Raw genomic sequence first — 19,395 nt, 5'->3', positions numbered from 1 at the left:
TTGACCTTATCTGGAACCTCCTTTCTGAAAATTTGAAAATTCTTAAAAAATTCGTCCAAATTCTTGATGTCCCCAATCCTATGTTTTGCATGTTTTTTCCACGTGTCTTGACATCCAATGTATCCCTGCAAAGTTTGGTGAAGATCTGAGTATGTAGTTTTTGACCTTTTCTGGAACCTCCTATCTGAAAATTTGAAAATTGTTAAAAAATTCGTCCAAAATCTTGATGTCTCCAATCTCTTGTTTTGTACGTTTTTCCCACGTGTCTTGACATCCAATGTATCCCTGCAATGTTTGGTGAAGATCTGAGTATGTAGTTTTTGACCTTATCTGGAACCTCATTTCTGAAAATTTGAAAATTCCTCAAAACTTCGTCCAAAATCTTGATGTCTCCAATCTCTTGTTTTGTACGTTTTTTCCACGTGTATTGTGTTTGTGTTCATCTTGTGCAGTAATTGTGCTGTCTAATGTGTTTGTGTTTGTCTTGTGTAGTAGTTCCTCCATTCATATTGGGGGTTAGGCGTAGAGCTGACAACTCTGCACTGTAAAAAGCCATGTCAAGAATCAGCAATATAAGGCCATGGATGTTCCCAAGGTAAAATATTCCGGAGGTAAAATAGTCCCCCGTTCGGATCTCCGGGTGGGGACTACTTTGGGAGGTCCCTGGACTAAGGATAAGATCTACATTAGGAATAAGGATATTAAATTAGGCACCTGGAATGTTCTGAGCCTTTACCGGCCTGGGGCATTTCAGTGTACAGTTAATGAGATACTTAAGTATAAATTAGATGTAGTAGCTGTCCAGGAAGTTAGGTGGCCAGGAGAAGGGAATTGTAAAACTAAAAATTATACTTTTTTCTATGGTGGTACTGAAAATCATAATTTTGGAACAGGCTTTTTTATAAATAATAGAATTATCTCAGCTCTTAAAACAGTAGAATTTATTAATGATAGGATATCATATGCAGTTTTACAGGGTAGGTGGTGTAAAATTATTTTAATAAACATACATGCACCAACGGAAGATAAAGATGATAATACTAAAGATGATTTTTATACAGAGTTAGAACAGGTCTTTGATAAATTTTCTCAGTATGATATGAAAATTCTGTTAGGTGACTGTAATGCACAGATTGGCAAAGAAGAGACATTTAAACCTACGATTGGTAAAGAAAGTCTTCATGAATTAAGTAATGATAATGGTATAAGATTGATTACTTTTGCAACCTCAAAGAATTTAATTGTGAAAAGTACCACTTTTAAACATAAAGATATCCATAAATATACCTGGTCTTCTCCAGATGGTAAAACTCATAATCAGATAGATCATATTCTCATTGATAAGAGAAGACATACTAGTATAATTGACGTTCGTACACATAGAGGTGCGGACTGTGCCAGTGACCATTATTTAGTAATTGCTAAATTAAGAGAAAGACTCTCAGTGTTAAATCATAAGCAACAAAATCTAAAAGTTCTAAAATTTGATACAGGAAAGTTTACTGATGAAAGAATTAAGAAAAATTACCAAATTAAACTGTCAAATAGATTTGATATTTTGCAGGATTTAAATGATGATGAAAATATAAATGAAATAGACGTAAATAAGAATTGGGAGCACATACGTAATGCAATAGAATCAGCAGCTAAAGAAAGTATAGGATACTATAAACCGAGAAAAAGTAAGCCATGGTTTGATAATGAATGTCATAATCTAATAGAAATAAGAAATCAGGCTAGACTTAGGTGGTTAAATAACTCTGATGATACAAATCTAAACAATTATAATAGAATAAAGCGAGAAGTTAACCGAACGTTTAGAAGTAAAAAAAGAGATTACTTGAAAAGCAAAATTAACGAAATTGAAACAAACAGCAAAAATAAAAATATCAGAGATTTATATAAAGGTGTAAATGAGTTTAGAAAGGGGTGGCAACCTAAAGTAAACTTGATAAAAGATAAAGACGGTGATTTTCTTGCTGACCCAAGCGATATTCTAAATAGATGGAAGAACTACTTTAATGACCTTTTAAATGTCCATGTAGGAGATAAATCAGTAGTGAATGAAGTACACACAGCAGAACCTTTAGTTCCAGAACCTAACTTGACTGAAGTTAAAGATGCTATTAAAAGGCTAAAGAATAACAAAGCACCTGGCATTGATTTAATACCAGCTGAGTTAATTAAATATGGTGGAAATTCATTAATATGTCAAATTCATAAATTAATTTGTTTAATATGGAATAAAGAAGAAATCCCTCAACAGTGGAAAGAATCCATAATTGTCCCTGTGTTTAAAAAAGGTGATAAAATGAACTGCAATAATTACCGTGGAATTTCTCTACTCTCAACAACATATAAAATATTATCTAACATTCTTTTAACAAGACTAACCCCATATGCTAATGAAATTATAGGTGATTATCAATGTGGATTTAAACGTAACAGATCAACTACAGATCAAATTTTTCACATCAGACAGACACTTGAAAAAAAGTGGGAATATAATCAAAATGTCCATCAACTATTCATTGATTTCAAAAAAGCATATGATTCGGTCAAAAGAGATAAATTATATAATATATTAGTAGAGTTTGGAATACCTAAGAAGCTTGTTAGTATGATAAAAATATGCACCAGTGAAACAGAAAGTAAAATTCGTGTGGGTATTAATATGTCTGACAAATTTACAATTCATGATGGGTTAAAACAAGGAGATGCATTATCTCCATTGCTCTTTAATTTTGCCTTAGAATATGCTGTTAGGAAGGTAAAAGAAACTAAAGAAGGACTAAAATTAAATGGTGTGACTCAGTTGTTAGCATATGCAGATGATGTAGACTTACTGGGGGATGATGTGAATACAATTAAGAATAATGCTAAAATATTTTTCAAAACTGCTAAAGAGATAGGTTTGGAAGTTAACAAAGAGAAAACTAAATATATGCTTACAGGCCGAAACCAAGTGTTAGGTAATAATCAAAATCTAATTATTGATAACAACTCGTTTGAACCAGTTTCCAAATTCAAATACTTAGGAGTAATATTAACAAATGAAAATTATATTAAAGAGGAAATAAAAAGTAGGCTTAATTCAGGAAATGCATGTTACTTCTCTCTTCATAAACTTTTGTCTTCTCGTTTAATATCTAAGAAACTAAAAGTTAAAATATACAAAACAGTAATTTTGCCTGTAGTATTATATGGATGTGAAACTTGGTCCCTTACATTGAAAGAGGAACATAAATTGAGAGTATTTGAGAATAAAATCCTTAGGAAAATCTTTGGACCTAAAAGGGATGAGGAGACAGGTGAGTGGAGAAGGTTACATAATTTAGAACTACATAATTTGTATTCATGTCCAGATATTATTAGAATAATTAAATCAAGAAGACTTAGGTGGGCAGGCCATGTGGCACGAATGGGAGAGGAAAGAGGAGTATACAGGATTCTTGTTGGGAAACCTGATGGTAAGAGACCTGTAGGAAGGCCAAGACGAAGATGGAGGGACAACGTTGAGATGGACCTAAGGGAAATCGGTAGGGATGGAAAAGAGTATATAGATCTTGCTGAAGATAGGGAAAGATGGAAGGCCTGTATTGCTGCAGCCATGAACCTTCGGGTTTAAGAAGGCTAGAGAGTTAGTTAGTTAGTTAGTATTGACATCCAATGTATCCCTGCAAAGTTTGGTGAAGATCTGAGTATGTAGTTTTTGACCTTATCTGGAACCTCCTATCTGAAAATTTGAAAATTCTTAAAAAATTCGTCCAAAATCTTGATGTCTCCAATCTCTTGTTTTGTACGTTTTTTCCACGTGTCTTGACATCCAATGTATCCCTGCAAAGTTTGGTGAAGATCTGAGTATGTCGTTTTTGACCTTATCTGGAACCTCCTTTCTGAAAATTTGAAAATTCTTAAAAAATTCTTCCAAAATCTTGATGTCCCCAATCCTATGTTTTGTATGTTTTTTCCACGTGTCTTGACATCCAATGTATCCATGCAAAGTTTGGTGAAGATCTGAGTATGTCGTTTTTGACCTCATCTGGAACCTCTGATCTGAAAATTTGAAAATTCTTAAAAAATTCGTCGAAAATCTTGATGTCTCCAATCTCTTGTTTTGTACGTTCTTTCCACGTGTCTTGACATGCAAAGTATCCCTGCAACGTTTGGTGAAGATCTGAGTATGTAGTTTTTGACCTTATATGGAACCTCCTATCTGAAAATTTGAAAATTCTTCAAAAATTCGTCCAAAATCTTGATGTCTCCAATCTCTTGTTTTGTACGTTTTTTCCACGTGTCTTGACATCCAATGTATCCCTGCAATGTTTGGTGAAATTATGAGTATGTAGTTTTTGACCTTATATGGAACCTCCTATCTGAAAATTTGAAAATTCTTAAAAAATTTGACCAAAATCTTGATGTCCCCAATCCTATGTTTTGTATGTTTTTTCCACGTGTCTTGACATCCAATGTATCCCTGCAGAGTTTGGTGAAGATCTGAGTATGTCGTTTTTGACCTTATTTGGAACATCCTTTCTGAAAATTTGAAAATTCTTAAAAAATTCGCCCAAAATCTTGATGTCTCCAATCTCTTGTTTTGTACGTTTTTTCCACGTGTCTTGACATCCAATGTATCCCTGCAAAGTTTGGTGAAGATCTGAGTATGTAGTTTTTGACCTTATCTGGAACCTCCTATCTGAAAATTTGAAAATTCTTCAAAAATTCGTCCAAAATCTTGATGTCTCCAATCTCTTGTTTTGTACGTTTTTTCCACGTGTCTTGACATCCAATGTATCCCTGCAATGTTTGGTGAAGTTCTGAGTATGTAGTTTTTGACCTTATATGGAACCTCCTATCTGAAAATTTGAAAATTCTTAAAAAATTTGACCAAAATCTTGATGTCACCAATCCTATGTTTTGTATGTTTTTTCCACGTGTCTTGACATCCAATGTATCCCTTCAGAGTTTGGTGAAGATCTGAGTATGTCGTTTTTGACCTTATCTGGAACATCCTTTCTGAAAATTTGAAAATTCTTAAAAAATTCGTCCAAAATCTTGATGTCTCCTATCTCTTGTTTTGTACGTTTTTTCCACGTGTCTTGACATCCAATGTATCCCTGCAAAGTTTGGTGAAGATCTGAGTATGTAGTTTTTGACCTTATCTGGAACCTCCTATCTGAAAATCTGAAAATTCTTAAAAAATTCGTCCAAAATCTTGATGTCTCCAATCTCTTGTTTTGTACGTTTTTTCCACGTGTCTTGACATCCAATGTATACCTGCAAAGTTTGGTGAAGATCTGAGTATGTAGTTTTTGACGTTATATGGAACCTCCTATCTGAAAATTTGAAAATTCTTAAAAAATTCGTCCAAATTCTTGATGTCTCCAATCTCTTGTTTTGTACGTTTTTTCCACGTGTCTTGACATCCAATGTATCCCTGCAATGTTTGGTGAAGATCTGAGTATGTAGTTTTTGACCTCATATGGAACCTCCTATCTGAAAATTTGAAAATTCTTAAAAAATTCGTCCAAAATCTTGATGTCTCCAATCTCTTGTTTTGTACGTTTTTCCACGTGTCTTGACATCCAATGTATCCCTGCAATGTTTGGTGAAGATCTGAGTATGTAGTTTTTGACCTTATATGGAACCTCCTATCTGAAAATTTGAAAATTCTTAAAAAATTCGTCCAAAATCTTGATGTCTCCAATCTCTTGTTTTGTACGTTTTTCCACGTGTCTTGTTATCCAATGTATCCCTGCAATGTTTGGTGAAGATCTGAGTATGTAGTTTTTGACCTTATATGGAACCCCCTATCTGAAAATTTGAAAATTCTTAAAAAATTTGACCAAAATCTTGATGTCCCCAATCCTATGTTTTGTATGTTTTTTCCACGTGTCTTGACATCCAATGTATCCCTGCAAAGTTTGGTGAAGATCTGAGTATGTCGTTTTTGACCTTATCTGGAACATCATTTCTGAAAATTTGAAAATTCATAAAAAATTCGTCCAAAATCTTGATGTCTCCAATCTCTTGTTTTGTACGTTTTTTCCACGTGTCTTGACATCCAATGTATCCCTGCAAAGTTTGGTGAAGATCTGAGTATGTAGTTTTTGACCTTATCTGGAACCTCTCATCTGAAAATTTGAAAATTCCTAAAAAATCCGTCCAAAATCTTGATGACACCAATCTCTTGTTTTGTACGTTTTTTCCACGTGTCTTGACATCCAATGTATCCCTGCAAAGTTTGGTGAAGATCTGAGTATGTAGTTTTTGACCTTATCTGGAACCTACTTTCTGAAAATTTGAAAATTGTTAAAAAATTCGTCCAAAATCTTGATGTCTCCAATCTCTTGTTTTGTACGTTTTTCCCACGTGTCTTGAGATCCAATGTATCCCTGCAAAGTTTGGTGAAGACCTGAGTATGTAGTTTTTGACCTTATCTGGAACCTCATTTCTGAAAATTCGAAAATTCCTCAAAAATTCGTCCAAAATCTTGATGTCTCCAATCTCTTGTTTTGTACGTTTTTTCCACGTGTCTTGACATCCAATGTATCCCTGCAAAGTTTGGTGAAGATCTGAGTATGTAGTTTTTGACCTTATCTGGAACCTCCTATCTGAAAATTTGAAAATTCTTAAAATATTCGTCCAAAATCTTGATGTCTCCAATCTCTTCTTTTGTACGTTTTTTCCACGTGTCTTGACATCCAATGTATGCCTGCAAAGTTTGGTGAAGATCTGAGTATGTCGTTTTTGACCTTATCTGGAACCTCCTTTCTGAAAATTTGAAAATTCTTAAAAAATTCGTCCAAAATCTTGATGTCCCCAATCCTATGTTTTGTATGTTTTTTCCACGTGTCTTGACATCCAATGTATCCCTGCAAAGTTTGGTGAAGATCTGAGTATGTAGTTTTTGACCTTTTCTGGAACCTCCTATCTGAAAATTTGAAAATTGTTAAAAAATTCGTCCAAAATCTTGATGTCTCCAATCTCTTTTTTTGTACGTTTTTCCCACGTGTCTTGACATCCAATGTATCCCTGCAATGTTTGGTGAAGATCTGAGTATGTAGTTTTTGACCTTATCTGGAACCTCATTTCTGAAAATTTGAAAATTCCTCAAAAATTCGTCCAAAATCAAGATGTCTCCAATCTCTTGTTTTGTACGTTTTTTCCACGTGTCTTGACATCCAATGTATCCCTGCAATGTTTGGTGAAGATCTGAGTATGTAGTTTTTGACCTCATCTGGAACCTCCTATCTGAAAATTTGAAAATTCTTAAAAAATTCGTCCAAAATCTTGATGTCTCCAATCTCTTGTTTTGTACGTTTTTCCACGTGTCTTGACATCCAATGTATCCATGCAAAGTTTGGTGAAGATCTGAGTATGTCGTTTTTGACCTCATCTGGAACCTCTGATCTGAAAATTTGAAAATTCTTAAAAAATTCGTCGAAAATCTTGATGTCTCCAATCTCTTGTTTTGTACGTTTTTTCCACGTGTCTTGACATGCAAAGTATCCCTGCAACGTTTGGTGAAGATCTGAGTATGTAGTTTTTGACCTTATCTGGAACCTCCTATCTGAAAATTTGAAAATTCTTCAAAAATTCGTCCAAAATCTTGTTGTCTCCAATCTCTTGTTTTGTAAGTTTTTTCCACGTGTCTTGACATCCAATGTATCCCTGCAATGTTTGGTGAAATTCTGAGTATGTAGTTTTTGACCTTATAAGGAACCTCCTATCTGAAAATTTGAAAATTCCTAAAAAATTTGACCAAAATCTTGATGTCCCCAATCCTATGTTTTGTATGTTTTTTCCACGTGTCTTGACATCCAATGTATCCCTGCAGAGTTTGGTGAAGATCTGAGTATGTCGTTTTTGACCTTATTTGGAACATCCTTTCTGAAAATTTGAAAATTCTTAAAAAATTCGTCCAAAATCTTGATGTCTCCAATCTCTTGTTTTGTACGTTTTTTCCACGTGTCTTGACATCCAATGTATCCCTGCAAAGTTTGGTGAAGATCTGAGTATGTAGTTTTTGACCTTATCTGGAACCTCCTATCTGAAAATTTGAAAATTCTTCAAAAATTCGTCCAAAATCTTGATGTCTCCAATCTCTTGTTTTGTACGTTTTTTCCACGTGTCTTGACATCCAATGTATCCCTGCAATGTTTGGTGAAGTTCTGAGTATGTAGTTTTTGACGTTATATGGAACCTCCTATCTGAAAATTTGAAAATTCGTAAAAAATTCGTCCAAATTCTTGATGTCTCCAATCTCTTGTTTTGTACGTTTTTTCCACGTGTCTTGACATCCAATGTATCCCTGCAATGTTTGGTGAAGATCTGAGTATGTAGTTTTTGACCTCATATGGAACCTCCTATCTGAAAATTTGAAAATTCTTAAAAAATTCGTCCAAAATCTTGATGTCTCCAATCTCTTGTTTTGTACGTTTTTTCCACGTGTCTTGACATCCAATGTATCCCTGCAATGTTTGGTGAAGATCTGAGTATGTAGTTTTTGACCTTATATGGAACCTCCTATCTGAAAATTTGAAAATTCTTAAAATATTTGACCAAAATCTTGATATCCCAAATCCTATGTTTTGTATGTTTTTTCCACGTGTCTTGACATCCAATGTATCCCTGCAAAGTTTGGTGAAGATCTGAGTATGTCGTTTTTGACCTTATTTGGAACATCCTTTCTGAAAATTTGAAAATTCTTAAAAAATTCGCCCAAAATCTTGATGTCTCCAATCTCTTGTTTTGTACGTTTTTTCCACGTGTCTTGACATCCAATGTATCCCTGCAAAGTTTGGTGAAGATCTGAGTATGTAGTTTTTGACCTTATCTGGAACCTCCTATCTGAAAATTTGAAAATTGTTAAAAAATTCGTCCAAAATCTTGATGTCTCCAATCTCTTGTTTTGTACGTTTTTTCCACGTGTCTTGACATCCAATGTATCCCTGCAAAGTTTGGTGAAGATCTGAGTTTGTAGTTTTTGACCTTATATGGAACCTCCTATCTGAAAATTTGAAAATTCTTAAAAAATTCGTCCAAAATCTTGATGTCTCCAATCTCTTGTTTTGTACGTTTTTTCCACGTGTCTTGACATCCAATGTATCCCTGCAAAGTTTGGTGAAGATCTGAGTATGTAGTTTTTGACCTTATATGGAACCTGAAAATTTGAAAATTCTTAAAAAATTTGACCAAAATCTTGATGTCCCCAATCCTAGGTCTTGTATGTTTTTTCCACGTGTCTTGACATCCAATGTATCCCTGCAAAGTTTGGTGAAGATCTGAGTATGTAGTTTTTGACCTTATATGGAACCTCCTATCTGAAAATTTGAAAATTCTTAAAAAATTCGACCAAAATCTTGATGTCCCCAATCCTATGTTTTGTATGATTTTTCCACGTGTCTTGACATCCAATGTATCCATGCAAAGTTTGGTGAAGATCTGAGTATGTAGTTTTTGACCTTATATGGAACCTCCTATCTGAAAATTTGAAAATTCTTAAAAAATTCGTCCAAAATCTTGATGACCCCAATCTCTTGTTTTGTACGTTTTTTCCACGTGTCTTGACATCCAATGTATCCCTGCAAAGTTTGGTGAAGATCTGAGTATGTAGTTTTTGACCTTATATGGAACCTCCTTTCTTAAAATTTGAGAATTCTTAAAAAATTCGTCCAAAATCTTGATGTCTCCAATCTCTTGTTTTGTACGTTTTTTCCACGTGTCTTGACATCCAATGTATCCATGCAAAGTTTGGTGAAGATCTGAGTATGTCGTTTTTGACCTTATCTGGAACCTCCCATCTGAAAATTTGAAAATTCTTAAAAAATTCGTCGAAAATCTTGATGTCTCCAATCTCTTGTTTTGTACGTTTTTTCCACGTGTCTTGACATGCAAAGTATCCCTGCAACGTTTGGTGAAGATCTGACTATGTAGTTTTTGATCTTATCTGGAACCTCCTATCTGAAAATTTGAAAATTCTTCAAAAATTCGTCGAAAATCTTGATGTCTCCAATCTCTTGTTTTGTACGTTTTTTCCACGTGTCTTGACATCCAATGTATCCCTGCAATGTTTGGTGGAGATCTGAGTATGTAGTATTTGACCTTATCTGGAACCTCCTATCTGAAAATTTGAAAATTCTTCAAAAATTCGTCCAAAATCTTGATGTCTCCAATCTCTTGTTTTGTACGTTTTTTCCACTTGTCTCGACCTCCAATGTATCCCTGCAAAGTTTGGTGAAGATCTGAGTATGTCGTTTTTGACCTTATCTGGAACATCCTTTCTGAAAATTTGAAAATTGCTAAAAAATTCGTCGAAAATCTTGATGTCTCCAATCTCTTGTTTTGTACGTTTTTTCCACGTGTCTTGACATCCAATGTATCCCTGCAAAGTTTGGTGAAGATCTGAGTATGTAGTTTTTGACTTTATATGGAACCTCCTTTCTGAAAATTTGAAAATTCTCAAAAAATTCGTCCATAATCTTGATGTCTCCAATCTCTTGTTTTGTACGTTTTTTCCACGTGTCTTGACATCCAATGTATCCCTGCAAAGTTTGGTGAAGATCTGAGTATGTAGTTTTTGACCTTATCTGGAACCTCCTTTCTGAAAATTTGAAAATTCTTAAAAAATTCGTCCAAAATCTTGATGTCACCAATCCTATGTTTTGTATGTTTTTTCCACGTGTCTTGACATCCAATGTATCCATGCAAAGTTTGGTGAAGATCTGAGTATGTCGTTTTTGACCTTATCTGGAACCTCCCATCTGAAAATTTGAAAATTCTCAAAAAATTCGTCCAAAATCTTGATGACTCCAATCTCTTGTTTTGTACGTTTTTTCCACGTGTCTTGACATCCAATGTATCCATGCAAAGTTTGGTGACGATCTGAGTATGTCGTTTTTGACCTTATCTGGAACCTCCCATCTGAAAATTTGAAAATTCTTAAAAAATTCGTCGAAAATCTTGATGTCTCCAATCTCTTGTTTTGTACGTTTTTTCCACGTGTCTTGACATGCAAAGTATCCCTGCAACGTTTGGTGAAGATCTGAGTATGTAGTTTTTGATCTTATCTGGAACCTCCTATCTGAAAATTTGAAAATTCTTCAAAAATTCGTCGAAAATCTTGATGTCTCCAATCTCTTGTTTCGTACGTTTTTTCCACGTGTCTTGACATCCAATGTATCCGTGCAATGTTTGGTGGAGATCTGAGTATGTAGTTTTTGACCTTATCTGGAACCTCCTATCTGAAAATTTGAAAATTCTTCAAAAATTCGTCCAAAATCTTGATGTCTCCAATCTCTTGTTTTGTACGTTTTTTCCACGTGTCTCGACCTCCAATGTATCCCTGCAAAGTTTGGTGAAGATCTGAGTATGTCGTTTTTGACCTTATCTGGAACATCCTTTCTGAAAATTTGAAAATTCTTAAAAAATTCGTCCAAAATCTTGATGTCTCCAATCTCTTGTTTTGTACGTTTTTTCCACGTGTCTTGACATCCAATGTATCCCTGCAAAGTTTGGTGAAGATCTGAGTATGTAGTTTTTGACCTTATATGGAACCTCCTTTCTGAAAATTTGAAAATTCTCAAAAAATTCGTCCATAATCTTGATGTCTCCAATCTCTTGTTTTGTACGTTTTTTCCCCGTGTCTTGACATCCAATGTATCCCTGCAAAGTTTGGTGAAGATCTGAGTATGTAGTTTTTGACCTTATCTGGAACCTCCTATCTGAAAATTTGAAAATTCTTCAAAAATTCGTCGAAAATCTTGATGTCTCCAATCTCTTGTTTTGTACGTTTTTTCCACGTGTCTTGACATCCAATGTATCCGTGCAATGTTTGGTGGAGATCTGAGTATGTAGTTTTTGACCTTATCTGGAACCTCCTATCTGAAAATTTGAAAATTCTTCAAAAATTCGTCCAAAATCTTGATGTCTCCAATCTCTTGTTTTGTACGTTTTTTCCACGTGTCTCGACCTCCAATGTATCCCTGCAAAGTTTGGTGAAGATCTGAGTATGTCGTTTTTGACCTTATCTGGAACATCCTTTCTGAAAATTTGAAAATTCTTAAAAAATTCGTCCAAAATCTTGATGTCTCCAATCTCTTGTTTTGTACGTTTTTTCCACGTGTCTTGACATCCAATGTATCCCTGCAAAGTTTGGTGAAGATCTGAGTATGTAGTTTTTGACCTTATCTGGAACCTCCTTTCTGAAAATTTGAAAATTCTCAAAAAATTCGTCCATAATCTTGATGTCTCCAATCTCTTGTTTTGTACGTTTTTTCCCCGTGTCTTGACATCCAATGTATCCCTGCAAAGTTTGGTGAAGATCTGAGTATGTAGTTTTTGACCTTATATGGAACATCCTTTCTGAAGATTTGAAAATTCTTAAAAAATTCGTCCAAAATCTTGATGTCACCAATCCTATGTTTTGTATGTTTTTTCCACGTGTCTTGACATCCAATGTATCCATGCAAAGTTTGGTGAAGATCTGAGTATGTCGTTTTTGACCTTATCTGGAACCTCCCATCTGAAAATTTGAAAATTCTTAAAAAATTCGTCCAAAATCTTGATGTCTCCAATCTCTTGTTTTGTACGTTTTTTCCACGTGTCTTGACATCCAATGTATCCCTGCAAAGTTTGGTGAAGATCTGAGTATGTAGTTTTTGACCTTATCTGGAACCTCCCATCTGAAAATTTGAAAATTCCTAAAAAATCCGTCCAAAATCTTGATGACCCCAATCTCTTGTTTTGTACGTTTTTTCCACGTGTCTTGACATTCAATGTATCCCTGCAAAGTTTGGTGAAGATCTGAGTATGTAGTTTTTGACCTTATATGGAACCTCCTTTCTGAAAATTTGAAAATTCTTAAAAAATTCGTCCAAAATCTTGATGTCTCCAATCTCTTGTTTTGTACGTTTTTTCCACGTGTCTTGACATGCAAAGTATCCCTGCAACGTTTGGTGAAGATCTGAGTATGTAGTTTTTGACCTTATCTGGAACCTCCTATCTGAAAATTTGAAAATTCTTCAAAAATTCGTCGAAAATCTTGATGTCTCCAATCTCTTGTTTTGTACGTTTTTTCCACGTGTCTTGACATCCAATGTATCCCTGCAATGTTTGGTGGAGATCTGAGTATGTAGTTTTTGACCTTATCTGGAACCTCCTATCTGAAAATTTGAAAATTCTTCAAAAATTCGTCCAAAATCTTGATGTCTCCAATCTCTTGTTTTGTACGTTTTTTCCACGTGTCTCGACCTCCAATGTATCCCTGCAAAGTTTGGTGAAGATCTGAGTATGTCGTTTTTGACCTTATCTGGAACATCCTTTCTGAAAATTTGAAAATTGCTAAAAAATTCGTCGAAAATCTTGATGTCTCCAATCTCTTGTTTTGTACGTTTTTTCCACGTGTCTTGACATCCAATGTATCCCTGCAAAGTTTGGTGAAGATCTGAGTATGTAGTTTTTGACTTTATATGGAACCTCCTTTCTGAAAATTTGAAAATTCTCAAAAAATTCGTCCATAATCTTGATGTCTCCAATCTCTTGTTTTGTACGTTTTTTCCACGTGTCTTGACATCCAATGTATCCCTGCAAAGTTTGGTGAAGATCTGAGTATGTAGTTTTTGACCTTATATGGAACCTCCTTTCTGAAAATTTGAAAATTCTTAAAAAATTCGTCCAAAATCTTGATGTCACCAATCCTATGTTTTGTATGTTTTTTCCACGTGTCTTGACATCCAATGTATCCATGCAAAGTTTGGTGAAGATCTGAGTATGTCGTTTTTGACCTTATCTGGAACCTCCCATCTGAAAATTTGAAAATTCTCAAAAAATTCGTCCAAAATCTTGATGTCTCCAATCTCTTGTTTTGTACGTTTTTTCCACGTGTCTTGACATCCAATGTATCCATGCAAAGTTTGGTGACGATCTGAGTATGTCGTTTTTGACCTTATCTGGAACCTCCCATCTGAAAATTTGAAAATTCTTAAAAAATTCGTCGAAAATCTTGATGTCTCCAATCTCTTGTTTTGTACGTTTTTTCCACGTGTCTTGACATGCAAGGTATCCCTGTAACGTTTGGTGAAGATCTGAGTATGTAGTTTTTGATCTTATCTGGAACCTCCTATCTGAAAATTTGAAAATTCTTCAAAAATTCGTCGAAAATCTTGATGTCTCCAATCTCTTGTTTTGTACGTTTTTTCCACGTGTCTTGACATCCAATGTATCCGTGCAATGTTTGGTGGAGATCTGAGTATGTAGTTTTTGACCTTATCTGGAACCTCCTATCTGAAAATTTGAAAATTCTTCAAAAATTCGTCCAAAATCTTGATGTCTCCAATCTCTTGTTTTGTACGTTTTTTCCACGTGTCTCGACCTCCAATGTATCCCTGCAAAGTTTGGTGAAGATCTGAGTATGTCGTTTTTGACCTTATCTGGAACATCCTTTCTGAAAATTTGAAAATTCTTAAAAAATTCGTCCAAAATCTTGATGTCTCCAATCTCTTGTTTTGTACGTTTTTTCCACGTGTCTCGACCTCCAATGTATCCCTGCAAAGTTTGGTGAAGATCTGAGTATGTCGTTTTTGACCTTATCTGGAACATCCTTTCTGAAAATTTGAAAATTGCTAAAAAATTCGTCGAAAATCTTGATGTCTCCAATCTCTTGTTTTGTACGTTTTTTCCACGTGTCTTGACATCCAATGTATCCCTGCAAAGTTTGGTGAAGATCTGAGTATGTAGTTTTTGACTTTATATGGAACCTCCTTTCTGAAAATTTGAAAATTCTCAAAAAATTCGTCCATAATCTTGATGTCTCCAATCTCTTGTTTTGTACGTTTTTTCCACGTGTCTTGACATCCAATGTATCCCTGCAAAGTTTGGTGAAGATCTGAGTATGTAGTTTTTGACCTTATATGGAACCTCCTTTCTGAAAATTTGAAAATTCTTAAAAAATTCGTCCAAAATCTTGATGTCACCAATCCTATGTTTTGTATGTTTTTTCCACGTGTCTTGACATCCAATGTATCCATGCAAAGTTTGGTGAAGATCTGAGTATGTCGTTTTTGACCTTATCTGGAACCTCCCATCTGAAAATTTGAAAATTCTCAAAAAATTCGTCCAAAATCTTTATGTCTCTAATCTCTTGTTTTGTTCGTTTTTTCCACGTGTCTTGACATCCAATGTATCCATGCAAAGTTTGGTGACGATCTGAGTATGTCGTTTTTGACCTTATCTGGAACCTCCCATCTGAAAATTTGAAAATTCTTAAAAAATTCGTTGAAAATCTTGATGTCTCCAATCTCTTGTTTTGTACGTTTTTTCCACGTGTCTTGACATGCAAAGTATCCCTGCAACGTTTGGTGAAGATCTGAGTATGTAGTTTTTGATCTTATCTGGAACCTCCTATCTGAAAATTTGAAAATTCTTCAAAAATTCGTCGAAAACCTTGATGTCTCCAATCTCTTGTTTTGTACGTTTTTTCCACGTGTCTTGACATCCAATGTATCCGTGCAATGTTTGGTGGAGATCTGAGTATGTAGTTTTTGACCTTATCTGGAACCTCCTATCTGAAAATTTGAAAATTCTTCAAAAATTCGTCCAAAATCTTGATGTCTCCAATCTCTTGTTTTGTACGTTTTTTCCACGTGTCTCGACCTCCAATGTATCCCTGCAAAGTTTGGTGAAGATCTGAGTATGTCGTTTTTGACCTTATCTGGAACATCCTTTCTGAAAATTTGAAAATTCTTAAAAAATTCGTCCAAAATCTTGATGTCTCCAATCTCTTGTTTTGTACGTTTTTTCCACGTGTCTTGACATCCAATGTATCCCTGCAAAGTTTGGTGAAGATCTGAGTATGTAGTTTTTGACCTTATATGGAACCTCCTTTCTGAAAATTTGAAAATTCTCAAAAAATTCGTCCATAATCTTGATGTCTCCAATCTCTTGTTTTGTACGTTTTTTCCCCGTGTCTTGACATCCAATGTATCCCTGCAAAGTTTGGTGAAGATCTGAGTATGTAGTTTTTGACCTTATATGGAACCTCCTTTCTGAAAATTTGAAAATTCTTAAAAAATTCGTCCAAAATCTTGATGTCACCAATCCTATGTTTTGTATGTTTTTTCCACGTGTCTTGACATCCAATGTATCCATGCAAAGTTTGGTGAAGATCTGAGTATGTCGTTTTTGACCTTATCTGGAACCTCCCATCTGAAAATTTGAAAATTCTTAAAAAATTCGTCCAAAATCTTGATGTCTCCAATCTCTTGTTTTGTACGTTTTTTCCACGTGTCTTGACATCCAATGTATCCCTGCAAAGTTTGGTGAAGATCTGAGTATGTAGTTTTTGACCTTATCTGGAACCTCCCATCTGAAAATTTGAAAATTCCTAAAAAATCCGTCCAAAATCTTGATGACCCCAATCTCTTGTTTTGTACGTTTTTTCCACGTGTCTTGACATTCAATGTATCCCTGCAAAGTTTGGTGAAGATCTGAGTATGTAGTTTTTGACCTTATATGGAACCTCCTTTCTGAAAATTTGAAAATTCTTAAAAAATTCGTCCAAAATCTTGATGTCTCCAATCTCTTGTTTTGTACGTTTTTTCCACGTGTCTTGACATCCAATGTATCCCTGCAAAGTTTGGTGAAGATCTGAGTATGTAGTTTTTGACCTTATCTGGAACATCCTTTCTGAAAATTTGAAAATTCTTAAAAAATTTGACCAAAATCTTGATGTCCCCAATCCTATGTTTTGTATGTTTTTTCCACGTGTCTTGACATTCAATGTATCCCTGCAGAGTTTGGTGAAGATCTGAGTATGTCGTTTTTGACCTTATCTGGAACATCCTTTCTGAAAATTTGAAAATTCTTAAAAAATTCGTCCAAAATCTTGATGTCTCCAATCTCTTGTTTTGTACGTTTTTTCCACGTGTCTCGACCTCCTATGTATCCCTGCAAAGTTTGGTGAAGATCTGAGTATGTCGTTTTTGACCTTATCTGGAACATCCTTTCTGAAAATTTGAAAATTCTTAAAAAATTCGTCCAAAATCTTGATGTCTCCAATCTCTTGTTTTGTACGTTTTTTCCACGTGTCTCGACCTCCAATGTATCCCTGCAAAGTTTGGTGAAGATCTGAGTATGTAGTTTTTGACCTTATCTGGAACCTCCTATCTGAAAATTTGAAAATTCTTCAAAAATTCGTCGAAAATCTTGATGTCTCCAATCTCTTGTTTTGTACGTTTTTTCCACGTGTCTTGACATCCAATGTATCCGTGCAATGTTTGGTGGAGATCTGAGTATGTAGTTTTTGACCTTATCTGGAACCTCCTATCTGAAAATTTGAAAATTCTTCAAAAATTCGTCCAAAATCTTGATGTCTCCAATCTCTTGTTTTGTACGTTTTTTCCACGTGTCTCGACCTCCAATGTATCCCTGCAAAGTTTGGTGAAGATCTGAGTATGTCGTTTTTGACCTTATCTGGAACATCCTTTCTGAAAATTTGAAAATTCTTAAAAAATTCGTCCAAAATCTTGATGTCTCCAATCTCTTGTTTTGTACGTTTTTTCCACGTGTCTTGACATCCAATGTATCCCTGCAAAGTTTGGTGAAGATCTGAGTATGTAGTTTTTGACCTTATCTGGAACCTCCTTTCTGAAAATTTGAAAATTCTCAAAAAATTCGTCCATAATCTTGATGTCTCCAATCTCTTGTTTTGTACGTTTTTTCCCCGTGTCTTGACATCCAATGTATCCCTGCAAAGTTTGGTGAAGATCTGAGTATGTAGTTTTTGACCTTATATGGAACATCCTTTCTGAAGATTTGAAAATTCTTAAAAAATTCGTCCAAAATCTTGATGTCACCAATCCTATGTTTTGTATGTTTTTTCCACGTGTCTTGACATCCAATGTATCCATGCAAAGTTTGGTGAAGATCTGAGTATGTCGTTTTTGACCTTATCTGGAACCTCCCATCTGAAAATTTGAAAATTCTTAAAAAATTCGTCCAAAATCTTGATGTCTCCAATCTCTTGTTTTGTACGTTTTTTCCACGTGTCTTGACATCCAATGTATCCCTGCAAAGTTTGGTGAAGATCTGAGTATGTAGTTTTTGACCTTATCTGGAACCTCCCATCTGAAAATTTGAAAATTCCTAAAAAATCCGTCCAAAATCTTGATGACCCCAATCTCTTGTTTTGTACGTTTTTTCCACGTGTCTTGACATTCAATGTATCCCTGCAAAGTTTGGTGAAGATCTGAGTATGTAGTTTTTGACCTTATATGGAACCTCCTTTCTGAAAATTTGAAAATTCTTAAAAAATTCGTCCAAAATCTTGATGTCTCCAATCTCTTGTTTTGTACGTTTTTTCCACGTGTCTTGACATGCAAAGTATCCCTGCAACGTTTGGTGAAGATCTGAGTATGTAGTTTTTGACCTTATCTGGAACCTCCTATCTGAAAATTTGAAAATTCTTCAAAAATTCGTCGAAAATCTTGATGTCTCCAATCTCTTGTTTTGTACGTTTTTTCCACGTGTCTTGACATCCAATGTATCCCTGCAATGTTTGGTGGAGATCTGAGTATGTAGTTTTTGACCTTATCTGGAACCTCCTATCTGAAAATTTGAAAATTCTTCAAAAATTCGTCCAAAATCTTGATGTCTCCAATCTCTTGTTTTGTACGTTTTTTCCACGTGTCTCGACCTCCAATGTATCCCTGCAAAGTTTGGTGAAGATCTGAGTATGTCGTTTTTGACCTTATCTGGAACATCCTTTCTGAAAATTTGAAAATTGCTAAAAAATTCGTCGAAAATCTTGATGTCTCCAATCTCTTGTTTTGTACGTTTTTTCCACGTGTCTTGACATCCAATGTATCCCTGCAAAGTTTGGTGAAGATCTGAGTATGTAGTTTTTGACTTTATATGGAACCTCCTTTCTGAAAATTTGAAAATTCTCAAAAAATTCGTCCATAATCTTGATGTCTCCAATCTCTTGTTTTGTACGTTTTTTCCACGTGTCTTGACATCCAATGTATCCCTGCAAAGTTTGGTGAAGATCTGAGTATGTAGTTTTTGACCTTATATGGAACCTCCTTTCTGAAAATTTGAAAATTCTTAAAAAATTCGTCCAAAATCTTGATGTCACCAATCCTATGTTTTGTATGTTTTTTCCACGTGTCTTGACATCCAATGTATCCATGCAAAGTTTGGTGAAGATCTGAGTATGTCGTTTTTGACCTTATCTGGAACCTCCCATCTGAAAATTTGAAAATTCTCAAAAAATTCGTCCAAAATCTTGATGTCTCCAATCTCTTGTTTTGTACGTTTTTTCCACGTGTCTTGACATCCAATGTATCCATGCAAAGTTTGGTGACGATCTGAGTATGTCGTTTTTGACCTTATCTG

Source organism: Lepisma saccharinum, unplaced genomic scaffold, assembly GCF_977018435.1.
Source record: "Lepisma saccharinum unplaced genomic scaffold, izLepSacc3.1 HAP1_SCAFFOLD_490, whole genome shotgun sequence".
NCBI lineage: Eukaryota > Metazoa > Arthropoda > Insecta > Zygentoma > Lepismatidae > Lepisma > Lepisma saccharinum.
The sequence above is the reverse complement of the archived record's forward strand: the minus strand, read 5'-3'. Positions refer to the sequence as shown.